This window comes from Bactrocera oleae, chromosome 2 (assembly GCF_042242935.1).
Source record: "Bactrocera oleae isolate idBacOlea1 chromosome 2, idBacOlea1, whole genome shotgun sequence".
In the NCBI taxonomy this organism is placed as follows: Eukaryota; Metazoa; Arthropoda; class Insecta; order Diptera; family Tephritidae; genus Bactrocera; species Bactrocera oleae.
The window spans coordinates 63,658,837-63,679,926 of record NC_091536.1 but is presented as its reverse complement, the minus strand read 5'-3'; the positions used below and the strand labels follow the sequence as shown (position 1 = coordinate 63,679,926).

Sequence of the window (21,090 nt, the reverse complement as noted above, 5' to 3'; positions counted from 1 at the left end):
AGTTTGTTTTTGCTTTAAACCGCGCTAGTCAAAAGGGGGAAATGACATGCTAATATGGAACTATAAATTATTTGCTTAAACATTATGGAAATATTTTTCTTCATTTCATCTTTTGGCTTAGAGTTTAAGCTTTAATTCTACAAAATTTAAAGATCTCATCATCCTTTAGTATTTTCCTAAACTCTAATCTACCAAGGACGGTAAATACCCGATGTTTTTGAAATCAGGGATCTTCAAGGTTATTTTTAGGCTACACTTCAGTCATGAATATAAAAGTAATTCAGTTTGGATCATTTTCTTTGCTTGTTCTAACTTAGTAAAATTAACTTACAATTAGCTTTTGAGAGATATTGTTCCGCTGCTACTCAAAACCATAATACAAATTGCTATTGTGTTCTTGTTACAATTCTAGAAAGCCAAACAATGATTGTGATATTTTCACTAATTACAAACCAAGAAATACATTGAACTCTTGTGCATTCATTTTTATATGTTGTGGTCTATCCAGTTTAGCAAGGAAAAATATCTCTGAATATGCTTATCGGAAATAATTTTTTCCAAAGTCTCTCAACTATACTTACAAGGAGTTCGGCTATCGGACGTTTCAACAGTAGCAATCTCCGAATAGCTTTCCAGTTCATGACTACAAAATAGAACTAAAAACTTATGTTGGTTTCTAAATTCATTTAAGGGTTATGTTTTCCAGATGATTTTTTGTAGTTTTCAGTAGTTTGGTAATATTATTTGAGACTAAAGCTTATGAAACTTTATGGCATGTTGTTTTATGTCAGATTGACAATTTTATCTTTGTTTCGACCGAGTAGTAAAATTATTATTGATCGAGGATTCATATTACAGCCGAAGCAAAGTCATAATAAATATAAAATGATATAATTTTTTCGGAATCTACATTTCAGCATAAAACGAGAGTTGAAATCCTGTTTCTTACGACAATATTAAAGTATAGACTTTTGTGATCAAGGAAAAAAAATTCTCATGAACATTTCATCGAAATCGGATAAAAACTATTTGAATATTATATAATATATTCTTTTGGCTACTCTATATAGCGGTAAATTGTGTAAAGCAACCCAAAATGAGAGTGGTTCTACTGAGGATATAGTAAAGCCCTCATGCTTCTTTTCCATTTTGCTTAAAGAGATTCGAAGAAATACTCATAACATTTTCAGCCCATGTGCTATGTTGATATACTGCCACACTAAGTCAAAATTAGCATATAATTTTCAAAAAATTTTGCTCGACTACTCCTATATCATAATTTCTACCAGTGAATCACTCAAATTACTGCATGCAATTTCATCAAACTCAAATTGCTGCGACGGATGCTAATGTGGAGAATATTAAATAATTCGAAGAAGGAAATATTAGTAGTACTCAAGCTGGTACTACGCCTAGTACTAGCACAACAAAGAGAGCAGCTGGAGAGCCATTCAAGCAACAGCATGACAGTCAAACAGACAGACAGACATTTAAATTGGCAGATGGATAGCTGAGACAGCTAATTAAATGACGACTCGTCTCCTCTACGGCTGATTGTATGAATGGATAAATTCCAATTCGTAGAGTCAGATGAGTATGTGAAGACAGGATAGACACAGACGCATGCTTTCTCAAGCAGCTGCCACGCAAATGCTAGTAGAATTCCAATAAATTACAAATTGTGGTGAGTTTACAACGCTGTGATGCACTTGTAGGCAGTCGGTACAGTTACAAGTAAGAGGGTTGTGCGACCATCTTCCGATGCTGGTCGCATGGCAACTCATAGTCAGCGCTTGGAATGTATTTAACGCTTTGAACTGGCCAACTCTTCTTAGCCAATCATGCGACGGACTTGAGCCCAAACGGTATGAGGTTGGAGCTTTGTGTGCCACTTTAAGTGATGGTAGCGCTGCGGTGAGTGTGGCAGACCGTCTCGCTCCGCGCTTGTAACTGTAAAACGGCACTAATGTCTGCTTTTGGATTACGATTATGTGCAAAAGGTGTCTGAAAAAATTCTAGCATTAAATGTGATTGCGAGTGTCTGTCATCGACAGACAGTTATGGGGTAAATTTTAAAATGCTCACAAATTTGGCAGGTTGTATGATTTGTATGATTGGTATGTGTCATTGCGCTTGTCTCCGCCATTTTTTCTTCATGTTTGCTTCTTTGCTTACTTTTTTACTAAACATGTCAATTCATGCTGTCAACCTACAAGTAAATGGCACTTGTGCTGCCAATAGAGCTTGTGGGTGGAGAAAGTACTTTGTTGGCGTCCAACAAAAGCATAAGAAAGCTTCAGGTAATGAGTCTCAAGTACTCAAATTTCGTTTATATACAGCAGTGTATGATTGCCAAATATGGTTGCGAGAAATGAAAAGAGAAATTTACATAAGTTTTCTTATTTCTTTATGTAGCTTTGTTGAATTGCAGACATTTATATTACACTTATAAAAATGTAAAATTTCATACTTCTATGTTTTTTTAGTAGTTTTTGTTTTTTCAAAACAAAAATATAAATTTTGAACCGTACTGACAGATAAAAACCAAAATTCATTTACCATGCGTTCTGAACGCATTAACGGCCTCTTCAGATGTCGATAAACGTTGACCTCTTGGTTTATCTTTTACGTACGGAAATATAATGGAGTTATTAGTCAAGTCAGGACAATACGGTGGATGACTTATCAAATCGATGTTTAAAGTTCCCAAAAATGCAGTGGTTTCAGTCGATGTGTAAGAGCTCGCATTGTCATGATGAAGAGTGATCCGTTTTCGACAGCTAATTGTCTTGATTTCTTGAAAGACAATTGATAAACAAATGGATGTGTACCATTCAGAATTTTCTCTTCTGCGTTGTTTTAGTGGTATAGTTGCGACATGTCCAGTTTTTCAAAAAAAAAAACATGCAATCATTTGGGGCTTCGTGCGCGAGCAACTTTTGTTGTATTGGAAACACCCATAAAGTCGACTGCTATTTACACCTGTCACGAAGTCATGAACGTGTTTCGAAGCACTACATCGTATTTTTTTTTTACCATTTCTCGCGACCAATCGACACGAGCCTTTTTTTGAGCCATTTACAAATTGTGTGGAATCCAACGTGTCCACCAAATGTTCATGCATATTGCTAATGCTTATAGTTGTTTCAATATCACGATATGCCAGTTGACGATCCTGTACTATCAGTTTGCGCACAGCATCAATTGTTTCCGGAACAAAATGTCTTAGACGTCACCAAATTCATATTGGAGTGATCTATGACCGCGATTGAATTCACCACACTATCGATAAACACTGGTCCTTGAGAGAGGTTCATCGCCAAAAATTGAACCAAGTTCATAGATGCACTGGTGCTGAGTTAATCTACGTCGAAAGTTGTAAAACATAATCACGCCACAATGTTCGAAATTTTATTGCAATTTTTGGCCGAGATAAATATTTTAAGTTACTGTAAGCAACACAAATAGCGCTCGTATGTCAAAACGTTCTGAGTATATACCATACATATAACATCGAAAATGGTAAACTTTACTGTAAAGTTGTGAGTTGCCAGATTGCAACATTAGGGTTACGAAATCCCGAAATATAAAAGGCAACCTACGTACAAGCATGTTAACAATTAATCCAGTTTTTTATTCACTTGTTATAAGTCTGGGATGGCCTTCAATGCCTTCCGTGAATTTTGGTTTTTTTCGGTTCTGGCTCATTTTTGGGGTGCCATTCCGTAGATTGTCAGTTTCAACGTCATATTAATAAACCCATTTGTTGACTCACAATTTTTTAATCTTTAGTTCTGTTATACTTTTTTCAATAAATGGCAAATATTCTGCATTATACGTAGAGCTTTTTTGATTTCCCTCTGTTCAACACAGGTTGTATAATCTCTTAAATTTTATTTATTTTGAGAGGTGTCAACTCATTACAAAATACTTCTGAATTGTAGACTAATCGAATATTCTCCGGCTTTCAAAGTACCTGTATCGCATCCACTCCTTTATAAAATAATCAATTCCTATAACCTTGCAAGGGATTTGCTTCAATTCTCCCACTGACGGCACTATTTGGAAAATTCTTTAAGTGACTATACACCTTCAATAATATTGTTAACAGCTTGCGCTCGGCATGCTGACACGCTGCTGGCAGTTGCTAAAGTTTTTATATCTATACTCTCGCAACTTGTTGCTACAGAGTATAATAGTTTTGTTCACCTAAAGGTTGTTTGTATCACCTAAATAAATTCGAGTTAGATATAGGGTTATGTATATATAACTGATCAGGACGAAGAGGCGAGTTGAAATCCGAGTGACTGTCTGTCCGTATGTCCGTCCGTCCGTCTGTGCAAAACGCCGTTAATCAAAAACAAATAAATTGCCATAATTAGGCTCCATTATAAGATACAAGACTGTGATTTGGTATACAAGATCACATTAGGGAAGGGCATCTGCAGGTTAAATTTTTTTTTAAAAGTGGGCGTGGCCCCGCTCTCTAATAGGTTTAATATGCATATCTCCTAAACCACTAAAGCTATAATAACAAAATTCACCGAGAACAAATGTTTTGTGCACCTCTATCGGGTGACAACCCCGCCCACTCCCCATATAACGGTAATGTTAAAAACTACTAAAAGCGCGATAAATCAAGCACTAAACACACCATAGACATTAAATTTTATCTCTGGGATGGTATAAGATGACTTTATAGGAACCACGTTCAAAATTAGACAGTGGGCGTGGCACCGCCCACTTTTAGGTAAAAACCCAAATCTTGGGATCTGCTTAACCGATTTCAACAAAATTCGGTACATAACATTCTTCTCATATTTCTATGTTATAGTACAAAAATGGCGAAATCGGATTACAAACACGCCTATTTCCCATATAACACCATTTTAAATTATATCGGCGTGAAACTTTGCGTGAATAATACGTTTAAAGTATGCCACCTTGTTACCAAAAATTGTCTAAATCGAACCAAAACTGTTCAAGCCCATAGGTATTGAATATGTGGACCCCAGTGCCTACAGTTGACTTTTTACCAAAAATATCGGTCAACATAGAACAAGGCGGCAATATCAACAAAGAATTCTAAAACGAGTATACCATTTGACTTTGCGAGAGTACATCCGAACTTAGCCCTTCCTTACTTGTTATACTCTCGTAACCTGTTGCTACAGAGTATAATAGTTATGTTCACCTAACGGTTGTTCGTATCACCTAAAACTAATCGAGTTAGATATAGGGTTATATATATATAAATGATCAGGATAAAGAGACGAGTTGAAATCCGGGTGACTGTCTGTCCGTCTGTCCGTCCGTCCGTCCGTCCGTCCGTGCAAGCTCTAACTTGAGTAAAAATTGATATATCTTTATGAAACTTGGTAGACATGTTTCTTGGTACCGTGAGACGGTTGGTATTGCAGATGGGCGTAATCGGACCACTGCCACGCCCACAAAACGCCATTAATCAAAAACAAATAACTTGCCATAACTAAGCTCCGCAATAAGATACAAGACTGTTATTTGGTACACAGGATCACATTAGGGAAAGGCATCTGCAGTTAAAACTTTTTTTTAAAAAGTGGGCGTGGTCCCGCCTCTAATAGGTTTAATGTGCATATCTCCTAAACCGCTAATGCTATAATAACAAAATTTACTGGAAGCAACTTTTTTTTAGCACTTCTATTGACGGTGTGAAAATAGTTGAAATCGGGTGGCAACTCCGCCCACTCCCCATATAACGGTACTGTTAAAAACTACTAAAAGCGCGATAAATCAAGCACTAAACACGCCAGAGACATTAAATTTTTTCTCTGGGATTGTATGAGATGACTTCATAGGAACCGCGTTCAAAATTAGACAGTGGGCGTGGACTACAACCACGCCTACTGCCCAGGTAACACCATTTTCAATTCCATTTTATTCTTTCACTTTCCAGTATGCAAATCAAGCAACAATGATTATATCGGGGTAAAGCTTTGCGTGAATAATACGTTTAAAGTATGCCACCTTGCGGCCAAAAATTGTCTAAATCGAACCAAAACTGTTCAAACCCCTAAGTACTAAATATGTGGACCCCAGTGCCTATAGTTGACCTTCTACCGAAAATATCAGTCAATCCACAAAGAAATCTCAAACGAGTATACCATTTGACTTTGCGAGAGTATAAAATGTTCGGTTACATCCGAACTTAGCCTTTCCTTACTTGTTTTTTTTTATTTTTCTGTGTCACCTGGAAAATATTTGCACTGATTTCCGGCTACTGTTCGCTGTTTACTGCTCGCTGCTGGCTCCTTGGCTGCTGTTGTTGACATGTCACACCGAAAAATTAACAATAAATTACAATGCCAACAACAACAACGACAATGTAACAAAACTAAGAGAAAACAAGGTGAACAACAACAACACTAACACACTTCGAAATGCCTTCAATGGCTGCTGAAATATGTTGTGGTCACCCGCCCACCTCCCCTTCTCAGATCTAACGTTGCACTAATAGACAACCGGCTAGCTGTCTAGGCGGTTAGGTGACTAGTTGTCCAGCAATTTATTGTGGTTGCAGCATGTCATAGCTGTCAGTGTGAATGTGGAAGGCTTGTGTCGCTCGGGGCTTGCTGTTGACCCGATATTTCTAACATTTCTTGGATAGACGTACACACATACATACAAGGCGTTGCGTCCAATTCGGCAAATTCCGGTGTGAATGGTAACATTCCGGTCAAATCTCGACGGAGTTAATCGAAATGATTTCATTTACAAGTCTCTAGCTTTGGCCAGCAGAATTGCTGCAATTCTCCACAATCACTTGCCAAATTTATGCGCCTGCCTGGTGTTGTTGCAATGTAATTTTTAGTGAATTTTCTTTGTTCCGAGTCTAACGTCTCCCCGGGGACAGCTTTTCGGTGTGCTTTTGGTCTTAGCTCCAGCTACAAGTAATTGCTGCTGTTATTAGCTTTTATTTATTGTTGTTGTGTATTTTTTTTTGTTCATTTATTTACATACGCATGCAGTCGCTGTGCTCACCTAATTTGTCGTCATTCACTTCTACGTTTTACTTAATACGCCGTCACCTATCGTCGCGCCAAGTTGAGTTTTTGGCTTGTCACTTTATTGAGCTTGGTAATTAACCAGCTGACGTATGCTTAAGCTATTAAAATTTAATTAAAAGCTATTTATAAAGTGGCAAGTGTTTGTTTTTATTGAATAAGATTCTGTTGTTGTTGACGTCGATCAGTCTATTTCGTATTATTGTAAATTCAAATGACCCAGTAAGAAAAACTATTGGAAAAACGTTTTTTGCCGGAGCGTCATCATCCATCCTTATAATAGGATCACGCCAGCGCAGCCGCGTGCGCTTTTACAATGGAAAATGTCAATATCGTGGTACGGCTCATACAATTCGTCGTTTGTCCCATTACGATAGTCATCGCCAACACGTAAAGGGCCAATCTCCAGTTCATTACTTTTGAAGAACGGATACTACTAGCGCTTGTAGAGTGTTAATTTTGTCTGTCGAGAGAGAGAGCCCTACATCCTAATTGCCTACCGAGCCCATAATACCATCCATTTTCAATTGCTACCCTTCCCTGGATCTCCAGTCTGGCATAAATATTGCCGTTGATGGCGGTACCAAGATAAACGAAGTCCTTTCCAGGTGCTAACTCATTCTCCTTTACATTTCTGCTGGTAACCAGCATACATTTTGTCTGCACATAGTACTTCAGAGAATTTTAGTGGTCATGCATCTCATATTAAGAAAACTACGTATATACTTTCATCACAAATGGTCTAACACTTACAGAAAAAGAAGAAACTCATGAAACAGCAACTAGCCCATTCTTGCCTTGAAACATTTCTGTCATTTCTTACATCTATTAGGTACTGCAAATTTTCTATTGGCATGTATTTTGTAAAATGAACGCGGGACTTAAGATGGTCTTGATATCTTCATAAAAAGTACGGCACCTAATAAGTGTTGCCTTATCTTCCTAAAGCTAATATTATTGATTAAAATCTTTCTGGAACAAAGCTCTGTAGGAACTGCTTTGTATTCACTATAACATACTCAATTTGCCCTTTTGCCCTAATCTTTACAATTGGCTGGACTTTCGTAGGGCAACTGAAAGACTTGAAAATCTGGAGCTTCGTACAGCTGAGAACCTTTGTTGAGAATGTGATTTATAAACTTGTGATAACACGTTTAGGATGCTAGACAATATTAATCAGAGAGTCCACGTTATTTCAGACGTTGTTACATGATCTATGCTTGAAGTTCTCTCTTCGCCGGGTGAACTTGTCTCTTTGAATTTTTTTCTCTTGTTTCCATGACTTTCAAACAGATTTTGCTCACAGCCCGAGACTGAGCCATTGTGTTGCTAAAAATGGGTCCTACGTTAGGAAGTACTGGCAAATTTCTTAGTTATCACGTGATTATTAAACGATAAAACGAGAATGTTATGTGATAGAGTAGAAAAGTATGTCAAACAAGTAAGGAAGGGCTAAGTTCGGATGTAACCGAACATTTTATACTCTCGCAAAGTCAAGTGGTATACTCGTTTGAGATTTCTTTGTGGATTGGCTGATATTTTCGGTAGAAGGTCAACTATAGGCACTGGGGTCAACATATTTAGTACTTAGGGGCTTGAACAGTTTTGGTTCGATTTAGACAATTTTTGGTTACAAGGTGGCATTCTTTAAACGTATTATTCACGCAAAGTTTTACCCCGATATAATCATTGTTGCTTGATATGCATAGTGGAAAGTGAAAGAATCAGATAGAATTTAAAATGGTGTTATATGGGAAGTAGGCGTTGTTGTAATCCGATTTCGCCCATTTTCTCACTATAACATAGAGATATGAAAAGAATGTCATGTACCGAATTTGGTTGAAATCGGTTAAGCAGATCTCAAGATATGGGTTTTCACCTAAAAGTGGGCTGTGCGACGCCCACTGTCTAATTTTGAACACGTTTCCTATAAAGTCATCTCATACCATCCCAGAGATAAAATTTAATGTCTCTGGCGTGTTGAGTGCTTGATTTATCGCGCTTTTAGTAGTTTTTAACAGTCCCGTTATATGGGGAGTGGGCGGAGTTGCCACCTGATTTCAACTATTTTCACACTGTGGGTATTTTCACACCGTCTCACGGTACCCAGAAACATGTCTACCAAATTTCATAAAGATATCTCAATTTTTACTCAAGTTACAGCTTGCACGGACGGACAGACAGTCACCCGGATTTCAACTCGTGTCTTCATCCTGATCATTTATATATATTATATATAACCCTATATCTAACTCGATTAGTTTTAGGTGATACAAGCAACCGTTAGGTGAACAAAACTATTATACTCTGTAGCAACAGGTTGCGAGAGTATAAAATTCAAATTCAAGTTCAAAGCTTGCAATTTGACCAACGCTAGGGAACGGGAAGTGTTTGGGACAAAATATCGAAATACTCATGTGTTCGGTAGCTGTCCATGCAATAAAGTTACAATCTAATTTTTTTTCAAAAACTAGAGAAAACGGTAGACAGTAATACTGACCGAACTACTACCGAAAGCCTCGAAAAGACCATATTCTGTACAGGGACTTATATAATATAGTGTATACTGCCTATGTTTATGATAATTGTATGATAATTTTAGCTCAACTAAATTAAGTGATTTTTGTTTGAGTTGTCGCCATTGGAAAAACGTCCATAAATTTCCTATTACAAATACAACTGTAATTTGAGAAGTACGTAATCACTATACCTATTACTATGTAAACATATAGCGCCTTGGTGTGCTAATTTCTTTAGTGATCAAATCAGAAATGTTTTATTTTCCTTATTTATTAACGGCACGTTGCTGCCTAATGATGTTTGCTTTTAGTTTGTTTTTTTTTTTTACGGGAAAGCGCTATTTACAACTTTTACTGCTCTACATAAAAATTATTCGGAAAATTTGGTATTAAGGCTTTAAAATTATACCAGATTTTGTCTAAGATGCTATTATCTATAAAACACAGTTTTTGTTAACGAATTCATTTTATGAGAAAATTCGTTTATTTAGTTTGTTCTTGACCTAATTTTAGACAAGGCGAAGTCTGAATTAATACACTCTACTCCTACTCCTACTTACAAGGTGCGTACCAAGGTAAACAGGACTTTAAAAAAAAGACAGAACAAATTTTTTTATCGGCAAAATCAATTAATTTTATTCAAAATAGTCTCCTTCTGCTTTAATACAGCTTTTTGCACGGTCCAAAAGCATGTCGAACGAGTGTTTTAGCTCCTTGCCCGGTATGGCCGCCAGTATGCCGGTGCAAGCCTTTTGAATGGCCTCCACGTCTGCATAACGCTTTCCTTTTATCAGCAAATGCATTTTTCCGTAAAGGTAGAAGTCGCACGGTGCCATATCAGGTGAATACGGGGAGTGGTTGATTGTTAAAAAGTGATTTTTGGTCAAATAATCGGCCACAAGCATCGATCGATGAGACGGCGCATTATCGTTCAACAAACGCCAACTTCCATCTTCGCGATATTCGGGCGCACCAAACGCTTCACTTCAAAACTCCAAGGTAGAATACCGCATTAACGTTTTGGAGATGTTCAATTCTATTTCCATGAATTTCAATGATGATTTCGGCTGATTTTTTATGAATTCACGCACAGTTTCAATGGAATTTTCGGTGATCAAGGATTTTTGTTGGCCCACATGTTCATCGTCATTTATGTCCTCACGACCACTTTGAAAACGTTGAAACCACTCGTGCACTCTGCTACGGGATAGGCAATCATCACCATAAACTTGTTTCATCAATTTAAACGTTTCGGTAAAAGTTTTACCAATTTTAAAACAAAATTTAATGTTGACTCTTTGTTCGAGTCTTATTTTCGCACCGATGACAAAAACATACTGACACCTAAAACGCAATAACTTCACTTCCAATAGATAAAATGTCATGAAATTTTTACTGGAAGTCGATAAAGGATAGCAGATTCTAACGCACTAGTCGACATGGCAGCACTAGAGTTTACTTTTTACTGTTTACTTTGGAACGCACCTTGTATAAATAGGTTAGGGCTCTAAGGCGTTTTTAGTTTCTTTTTCGAACGTCTTAATGTTACTGTAACCGATCATGAGTCTACTTACCACATGCTAGGCAAATAATAAAGATTTTGTCAAGCTCGCTCCACCCTCAGTTTGATAGTTTAAAGATTAAACTTACCTTTGCACTTCTGAGATTCCAACTATTTTCAGAACCAGTTCCATGTTTCATTCGGATTTCTTAGAATCTAATTAGGATAGACTATGTTCGGGAATTATTTGGGTCCTTCAGAACAACGTTTGCAATTTTTTGGTTTTTATCATTGCAAAACAAGCTCCCACTTCTTAAGAAATTCTGGGGAATATATCGATAAAGGAACGTGGTTTAAATAAATGTTTATCCTATAAGCCCTAACTAACTGCTTTTCTATTACACTTTTTTATCATAAAATTTAGATGTACCCTGCATCGTCCATGTACCCACCATGTAGCAATTCCTAGAGACTCTGAAAAACTGCGATAAAAACTAAAAAAAAAATGTGAGGTAACTTCCGAAGCAAGAAATAAGTCTCAGGCTACTAGACTTCTTGAGTAGGCTTCTCCGACATATTTCGTCTTCCAGAAATGCTCTGACATGATTAAAATTTCGCTGGTTTCCAAAGACCCCGTTTTCGTACAATACACATTTGTACAACTTGTCAGCCCAGATCGCCTGTTAAGCTTAAAGCTCTAAACCAGTCATGAAAAATGTAAAAATCAATCCTTCCGGCGGTTCTTTAAAAGCAAAATTTCCATTTCACTGCCGGCAATGATTTGATGATGTTCGTGATCACACTCCCAAGCTTAGTTAATTGTCATCAAATGAAACTCAATTTCGCCGCAAATGTCAACTGAACTGTAATTAAAGCAGAAATGTGAAATAAACGAGGCACAAACAAACAAACATCATTCAAATGCAACTCTGTAAGCCAAACAAAGCAAAAACAAAATTATAAAAACCTAACCTTTCGGACGGCACTCAATCAGCATAGTTGCACTCAACCTCGCACGCTTTCCACCAGCAAATGTACCGGTCTACCTTTGTTGTTGTTGTTGTTGTTGCTGTTGCATAGGAAAGGCTGGATTGTGAAAATGTGGCAAAATCGCAAACATTTTTGCTGAGTTTGCATACAACTGTCGGCATCGTTGTTGTTGTGACAAATGCACTTTCTAGATTGCACTTTTGCAACCGTCAGCCAGCCAGACAGACAGCCGGGACCGACATACATGCTAAGCCAAGGGGGTAAATGGGGGGCGTGGAAGGTGCCACAAACAGGTGAACAGGTAGTCAAGCTGTGGCAACTTTGAAGTGCTGCTGGCATGTGGCACGTATGCAGTGTCTATTTTTCCGACCGCCACTTGGTCGGTCTGTTTTCTATGTGCGTATTCATTGTTGTTGTTGTCAATGTCAACAAGTATTCGTATAATTGGCACTCAGTAATCTCCACTGTTGCTATTTCGTGGTTGCAACTGCAATGCGCCCCACTGATTTTGATTTGTCTCCAGTTTCTCATGCTTGCGTTGCAAGTCGCGGCGACAGGCGCAACGCACTGCCATGCGTATCTTTTGAAATGAATTTTTCTTGAATTTATAGTGCTACAAAAATTTAAGATTTAAGGCTTATTTTTGAGGTTAAACTTTTTATAACATGGTAATAAATATTATTCTTCTCTCTTTCAGGGTTTCGAAATTTTGAATGAATGCAATTTTGGTAAGCTTAATTTATAACATATTATCTTATAGTCATAAACTATCTACTGGGTATACTCGAAATTTTCCTGGAATGTGCTGAATGCAGTCCAGCATGTCTGACTATAGTTATCTTTTAAAATTAGTCTTAACAGTACGCTTTCTACAAAGTTTTCTACTTAATTATTATAGTGCCCGGTCGAGGTGATCTTTAGTTACTACGGCGATCATCTTTTTATAAGCTCAAACCGCGTTCCTCGGAAAGACTATAAAGTCACAACTAGTTAAATGTATACCAGATTTAGATTTCTGAAATATAATTCGAAACTGGGATTGAATTCAAGTTAAGTCCGCTGGTGGAAGCACCGCTATACCTTACATTATGACGAGTTCAGGTCCCAAACTAAAGAGGGAATACAAAATATTGGCAATCTCGGAGCACCAGATGTTTTGTGGAAGCTATTAAGGGATTTTAGATACATATCTCCTTCTTGCAAATATTTGTGGTAAATAGCTGGAACAAGAGATGAAGAAACCCCATTTTGAGTAAATACGAGTTATGAGTCATGCAGGATAAGTTCTTTAAATAGACCTTTTTACATTTTATGAAACAGGGTATAATTTTTATCTTTGTATATTTCCACAATGTTAAATTTTTGACTATACCGTCGTTCCTCACACTTTTAGATAAAAAGTTGCCTTTGTGATTTTAAAAATGTATTAACAATGCCTCTACCCCGTATCAAGCATCAAACAATTTGGGAAGTCTCCTCTGTAAACAAAATGAGCCATGGAATACTGTACAACGATAATGGTGTTTGGCACTGTAATTACTTACACTGAAGTTATATAACAAAAGCAAACATCCTTCTTTTTCTCTTTACTAAAATGGACAACAACGTCTAAATACTTAAGTCGTTACAGAGGTCAAAAATATGTACATTAAAAAAATATACACGAACTTCTTAAAACTTTCCTTTAATCCTTTGCCCCCAATTAAATTTGTTCGCCAAGTATATCTGAAAAGGAGGTGAGTAGAGGACCGTTAAGTGTGTTAGGATGCGCTCTTCTTGCGCCTAGGGATGCATGTCATTAGCAACGCCTGCCTTTTGTTTCTTGGCAAGTAAAATAACTAAAGTATTGCACTTATAAAATATTAGATTTCACATGGCTCATAAGAGCTCACCGTAGAACAAGTGTTTGTGGTTTGTAACTGTTAAAAAGGAGTAAAGGGATTACCGAAAGCAAGCAGTACCTTAAAGGAAATTTAAATCCATGGCGATGTGTATACAGGTTGATTGAAAAGTTTATGCGCTCGAAATAAAAAATACTATTTTTGGTACGAAATATATTTTTTTATTCAATATAATATCCCTTAACTTCAATATACTTGTTCCAATGATCCTCCAATAATTTTATAACATAATGACTTTCCGGAAGCTTTGCAAAATACCCATCAACGGCTGTAATAGCTTCTTCATTCGACGAAAAACGCTTTCCACGAAGAAATTGTTTCAGGTTTCTGAAGAGGTAGTAGTCGCTGGGAGCCAAAGCTGGTGAATACGATGGATGCTCAAGCAATTCGTACTTTAATTCGTTGAACTTTGTCATTGTTAAAACACCTTTTTGAGCAGGTGCATTGTCTTGTTGAAAAATGATTTTTTTGTGTTGCAAACCAGGTCTTTTTCACGAATTTTTTATTCAGCCAAAAGGCTGCAATAATATTCAAAGTTGATTGTTTTACCTTTCTGCAGATAATCAATCAAAAAATTCCCTTTGAATCCCAAACAACTGATGCCATAACCTTCTTTGCTGATCAATGTGACTTCACCTGCTTTGGAGCTGAACAACCAGCTTCAGTCCCCTGTTAACGTTCTTGTTTCAATTTACGATTATGGTGATAGATCCAAGTCTCATTCATAGTTACAAAACGACGCAATACGCAAATCGGTTTTATTCAGCTTAAAACGTACCAAATTATGCTGCGAAATTTGTTTCGATCCAGTTTTTGTTGAATTGTTAACGTGTGCGCCATTAACTTTCGAAAAAGCTTTTTCATATGTTATTCTCCTTGTAAAATATAATATTAACTACTCGTTCATCTGAGATATCTATGGTATTAGCAATTTCACCTCAGATTAGATCTTCACTAACAATATTATGAACTTGCTCAATGATAATATCTGGTGTGGTTGAGGTTTTTCGTCGGCCTTCGCGTAGATTGTGTTCAAGCCTAAGCCGGTTGTTCATAAATTTCGTTTGCTTTTAAGCCTTTCAAAAAGAATCTAATCACTGCGCGATATTTAATTTATTTCATATGCAAAAAATATTCTGACAAGTCAACTACAAATGGCTTGTGAACAAAGACATAATTGACAGAATGAGAAACCTGAGGTCAGTAGTCTTCTTGAGCAACAAATGACTTGTGCAAAATTTCAGATCCATATCTCAAAAACTGAGAGACTAGCTTGAGTATATAGAGACAGTCGGACATAGCTCATAATATTTATGTATATATTTTATAGGGTCTCCGACGTCTCCTTGTGGGTATTACGTAACATAATATGTTCTGTTTAGGGTATAAAAACAAATGTATCAATTTAAAAATTGAAGGGTAGATTTTACGAATAAACAATACAATTTTTGAATGTAAGCAATTAAATAATTTTCAAACTTTTTTGAAAAAATGTCCTCCTTTGAACAGTGATTCCGGTTTTCCCCTTGAATGAAACTTCAAATGTATGCTAGATGATATTGTCCAGTGACCTAAGGTCGAAAGAAATAAAAAATTGACAAAATGACGTTGTTTAAAAAAAAATAAATTTTCCTTTTTGTTTTTTTTGGCATGCTAAAATTCGATTTTTGATCAGATAAAAAAACTATATAAAGAGCATGCGAGTAATCACACGAGCAAATTCCTTAAAATCTGTATAAGAGAAAAATTAGTTTAATGAAGTTGATTCAACAGAGTGGTTGCATTTTAAAAAGCTGTAACTCAAAAGCTATCTCAGATATAATTTTAAAATTTTAGTATGTTATTTTTATACTCTCGCAACCTGTTGCTACAGAGTATAATAGTTTTGTTCACCTAACGGTTGTTTGTATCACCTAAAACTAATCGAGTTAGATATAAGGTTATATATATAATATATAAATGATCAGGATGAAGAGACGAGTTGAAATCCGGGTGACTGTCTGTCCGTCCGTCTGTGCGAAACGCCATTAATCAAAAACAAATAAGTTGTCATTATTAAGCTCCACTATAAGATACAAAACTGTGATTTGGTATACAAGATCACATTAGGGAAGGGCTTCTGCAGGTTAAATTTTTTTAAAAAGTGGGCGTGGTCCCGCCCCTAATAGGTTTAATATGCATATCTACTAAACCGCTAATGCTATAATAACAAAATTCGCTGGAAGCAAATGTTTTTAGAACTTCTACCTATATTGTGAAAATAATTGAAGTCGGGTGGCAACTCCGCCCACTCCCCATATACCGGTAATGTTAAAAACTACTAAAAGCGCGATAAATCAAGCTCTAAACACGCCAGAGACATTCAATTTTATCGCGTTCAAAATTAGACAGTGGGCGTGGCACCGCCCACTGTTAGTGGAAACCCATATCTTGGGATCTGCTTAACCGATTTCAACCAAATTCAGTACATAACATTCTTCTCATATTTCTATGTTATAGCGAAAATGGGCGAAATCGGACTACAACCATGCCTACTTCCCATATAACACCATTTTCAATTCCATCTGATTCTTTCACTTTCCACTATGCATATCAAGCAACAATGATTATATCGGGGTAAAACTTTGCGTGAATAATACGTTTAAAGTATGCCACCTTGTCACCAAAAATTGTCTAAATCGAACCAAAACTGTTCAAGCCCCTAAGTACTAAATATGTGGACCCCAGTGCCTATAGTTGACGAGTATACCATTTGACTTTGCGAGAGTATAAAATGTTCGGTTACATCCGAACTTAGCCCTTCCTTACTTGTTAATGTTAGAATAAAATTATTAAAAACAAAAAAATTTTTTTTTTTTAAGTTTATCACCAGCTGTGACCCTCAATGGTGTCAGCCGATATCACGTCTTTCTCTTTTAACCGTGGGGATTACACTTAACTGATGATGATGTTTTAAGTTAATAAGCAAAGTTCCTTCTCCTGAACTGCAAATGTTAAGAAAAGTAAGAATCGTATCGCGAAAAGACCATTTAGTTGAAAATGAACAAAAGGACAGTTCATGAGAAGACGGAAATATTTCAGTTGCTTAATATAGTTTTAACTGGTCTTGAAACAATTTTAGAGCACATGATAAAAGAAAATAATACATCTTAGAGTTTATGACATATATGTAGGTAAGATTGAGTAACCTCTTTTTTCTGCCTAAAGTTTTGTCAGCATACATTTTCGACCAAACCAATATTCATCTTTTATATTTAATTTGGGTAATTTTAACAGTTTTTTTATATTTTCGCCATAGCTTTAATTACCTTATAATCTGGTTACGCAATAAATGCGTGGCCTAGAAAATCTTAAAAATTATGATAATTTCTACGCACAAGATCTTAATCAAAAGATACGCATATAAATTAATAAAGCTGCAATTTTATCACTCAAATTTCTACGACCTTGAGACATTGAGTATTTATGTATACAGTTACATTTTGGCTTTCAGCACTCTGCAGCTTAAAAAAATTGGCCACAGCAGCTCATATGCAAATTTTTGCAATAAAAATGCAAATCGCAATAAACGCTTCCATATTTAAGGGTTAAGCAGACCCAAAATACACAAAAAAAAAACACTAAAGTAGTTTGCATTGGATAATCCTCCTGTTACAGCTCTAACGGGTAAGCATGTGTTTTTGTTGTTGTTGTCGCGTCCTTATTGCCTCAATTTATGCGTTTATTTGCTTTTCCTTGCATTTTGGCATTTCAGCGAGTTTCAGTTAAATACAAGTAGGTGTCGTGTGCCAAAAGTTTTGTGTTACAAGGATATTTGGTGTATATTACGTTTGTATGTAAGTAGACCACCATTCTTTACGCGTAAATTTTTATACCCTTAATAACACCCATAAGGAAACGTCGGGGACCCTATAAAATATTTATATACATAAATGAACAGCATGATAAGCTGAGTTGATTTAGCCATGTCCGTCTGTATATAAGCGAACTAATCTTTCGTTTTTAAGCTATCGATCTGAAATTTTGCACCTGCCTTTTTCTCACTGAGAAGCTGCTCATTTGTCCGATATCGCATCACTATAGCATATAGCTGCCATATAAACTGAACAATCGGAATCAAGTACTTGTATGGAAAGCCTTTTCATTTGACGAGGTATCTTCACGTAATCCGACATGGATTCTTATTTAAGGCAATAATGCAATCTCCGAAGAAAGTGTATAGATCGGATGACTTTAGCATATAGTTGCCATAGTAGCTGAACGATCGAAGTGCTTGCATGTAAAACTTTATTATTTGACGAGATATGTTCACGAAATTTGGCATAGATTATAATCTAATTTATTATTTATTTGAACGATCGGAACCAAGTTCTGTGAAGGCTATTATAGCTTCGGTGCAACCGAAGTTAACGTTTTGTCTTGTTTTAAATTAATTTAATTATTAATGAGAATTTTTTTTTAACTTTGATGCTTATGTAAACAATGGCAAGTGAGGTTAGGCACAGAGATTTTATCAGTCTGTAAAAAGAAAGAGAATCAATAGAGCCGAACTTTATAATGCAAAATTTCAAAAATACCCCTTTTTGGTTAGGTTTTGCAATCCAAAAAAACGAATATCCAAAATTTACGATATTTAGTAAAATAAAAAACCTATACTTATATTATCTGACTTTACTCGTAATGGAGATATTGAAAATAATTACTTTGAAGATGCCTATTTTTAGGCATGTTGAGTAAAAAGCATGGCAATCAATAATCGAATCAGAGTATTTATGAAAAACATATGAAAACGTGCTCAAAACTACCCAAAATGCCGTATTGCTCATACCATTGGGGCTGTTATGTGTCAATATGAAAGAAAGTTAAAGTTTCGTTGCCTATATTCAGGCGGGATTGTGGACAACGACAATCAATCTAATAATATATAATATAATCAATGTATTAAAGATATTTAAATCAGATAAAAGCCTAAAGTCATATTAAATACTACAAGCCAGGCTAACATCAGTGCCGGTAAAAATTATTGCAGCGGAAAGTCAAAATCTCGTTGCCCACATTTAAATGCTACGTTTGAAAATCTCGGAGATGAAAGAAAAACTGTCTAAAAAGTCACAAGTCACAAATTACTACGGAATTATACTAAACCTTATGTACCAGTTAGAACCTTTAACACTTGGGAGACAGGGTCCTAACCTCCGACTTGGCACACCTGGCATTTTGGAGCATCTAGTCACCAATAGCGGACTATGTTAAACCAATAAAAACACTAGGTGGGAATTAAATACTCTTGTGCATCCAGAAATTTCAGGATTCCTAATTTTGCTTTCGAAACTGATTGTCTTTATGCATAAAAAATAAACGCATAACCACTTCAACAGTGTGGAAAGAAATCCGGCACACCTTCGTATGAAGCACTTACATCGCATCAGCTGTAATATAAAATGTAATGGACACATGGATTAGGAAAGAACGTCGTAAATTGCATTTAATTCGCCAGGATCATCTATCTAACCACATTCGAGCGCTTTCTGCAATCACATCTAAAACAAATCAGACAATGTGTGCGCAGAATACGAAGTGTACGTGCGTTTGATAATGTGGCAACATGCGAACCACACTTGCCACACTTATACGCAAACAATTCTTATATGCGACGCCAGAATATCCACGTCAAATTACTTTTATGTTGGTGAGAGCGTTGTCAGCATGAATATGCATTAAGCTCAGATGTACAGTTAGTTGCTGAAACCCTGCACAACTTTGTGTCTCCTTAAAAGCCATTAGGCAACTTGAAACTTAATGCAACTCAGATTTTTATATGCATATGTATGTCTTTATGTTGACTGAGTATCTTCCATGCGGATAGAAAAATTCTCTACACGAAGTGAATGTGATAAGGCGCAAAGTTTCACAAGGTCGCTTCCCATATGTTAGACTGCCCAGACGAGTGGCGAATCGTAGCTGGTGAGAGACAAGAAGACACATTAGACTAGGTACGTCTACTATGTGTGCAATATGTAGCCTTTCACAGTTGCAATATACATATGTTGAAAGTAGAAAAAATGAAAATTAAATGAAATAATAAAAATGTGTACGTAAAAGCTCTCTGGCCTAGACGCGGGTGGCAACACATTGGGCTCATATCATACGTACACGAGTACACAATATGGCAGAAGCTTTAGCAGCTGGTCTTATGCGTGAGATATAAACATAAAATGATTGCTGTAGTAATTTTATTATTTTTAAAATCTCGTTATACAATGTGCTGCTCTGCTCATATTAGGTAAAGTAAAAAGTTCGTTCGGTTTTTCAAAAGATGATAACTTTGTGTACATTTCTCCGATTTAAGTCAAATATGCGCCGTTTTGTTCGTAAACTTGTTGCCAACCTCATTATACCCCTCTCGTAGAAGGCTGCGTCCCTATTGCCAAAAAACTCGGAGAGCTAATTTTCACAGGCCTCTCTTGAGGCCAACTTCTCACCATTAAGCGCGTTCGCCATGGACAGGAAAATATGGTAATCACTTGGCGCCAGGTCCGGACTATTAGGTGGGTGCATTAGGACCTCCCATCCGAGCTCCAGGAGCTTCTGGCGCATCACCAAAGACGTGTGTGGCCTGGCATTGTTCTGATGGAACACAAGCCGGCCTCTGTTGATCAAAGATGGCCTATTCTGGATGAGTGCTGCCTTCAAGCGGTCCAGTTGTTGGCAGTAGAGGACCGAATTGAGCGTTTGGCCATAGGGGAGCAGCTCGTAGTAAATGATTTCTTGCGAATCCCACCAAACACGCAGCAAAACCTTCCTGGCCGTCAATCCGGTCTTGGCCACCGTCTGGTCCGCTTCCCCGAGCTTTGACCACGACCGTTTGCGCTCGATATTGTCGTAAGTGACCCATTTTTCATCGCCAGTCACAATCCGCTTCAGAAACGGGTCGATTTTGTTGCGCTTCAGCAACGATTCGCAGATGGAAATTCGGTCCATCATGTTTTTTGCGTAAGTTCGTGTGGCACCCAAACATCGAGCTTCTTTTTGAATCCAAGGTTATGCAAATGGTTCCAAACGGTTTTCTGGCTTATCTTTATTTCCTCAGCAATTAAATAAGTGCTCACGTGACGGTCTGTTTCTACTATTTCCAT

General features: G+C 36.8%; 1 protein-coding gene across 2 annotated transcripts in view; it reads left to right on the top strand.

Moving 5' to 3' along the window:
- Gprk2 (G protein-coupled receptor kinase 2) overlaps nt 1-21,090 on the top strand; it is a 231,086-nt gene that overhangs the window by 44,951 nt on the left and 165,045 nt on the right. For both annotated transcript variants that reach the window (XM_070105492.1, XM_070105491.1), the window contains exon 4: nt 12,751-12,781. The gene's annotated coding sequence lies outside the window, so the exon portion shown is untranslated. The remainder of the gene's footprint in view (nt 1-12,750; nt 12,782-21,090) is intronic.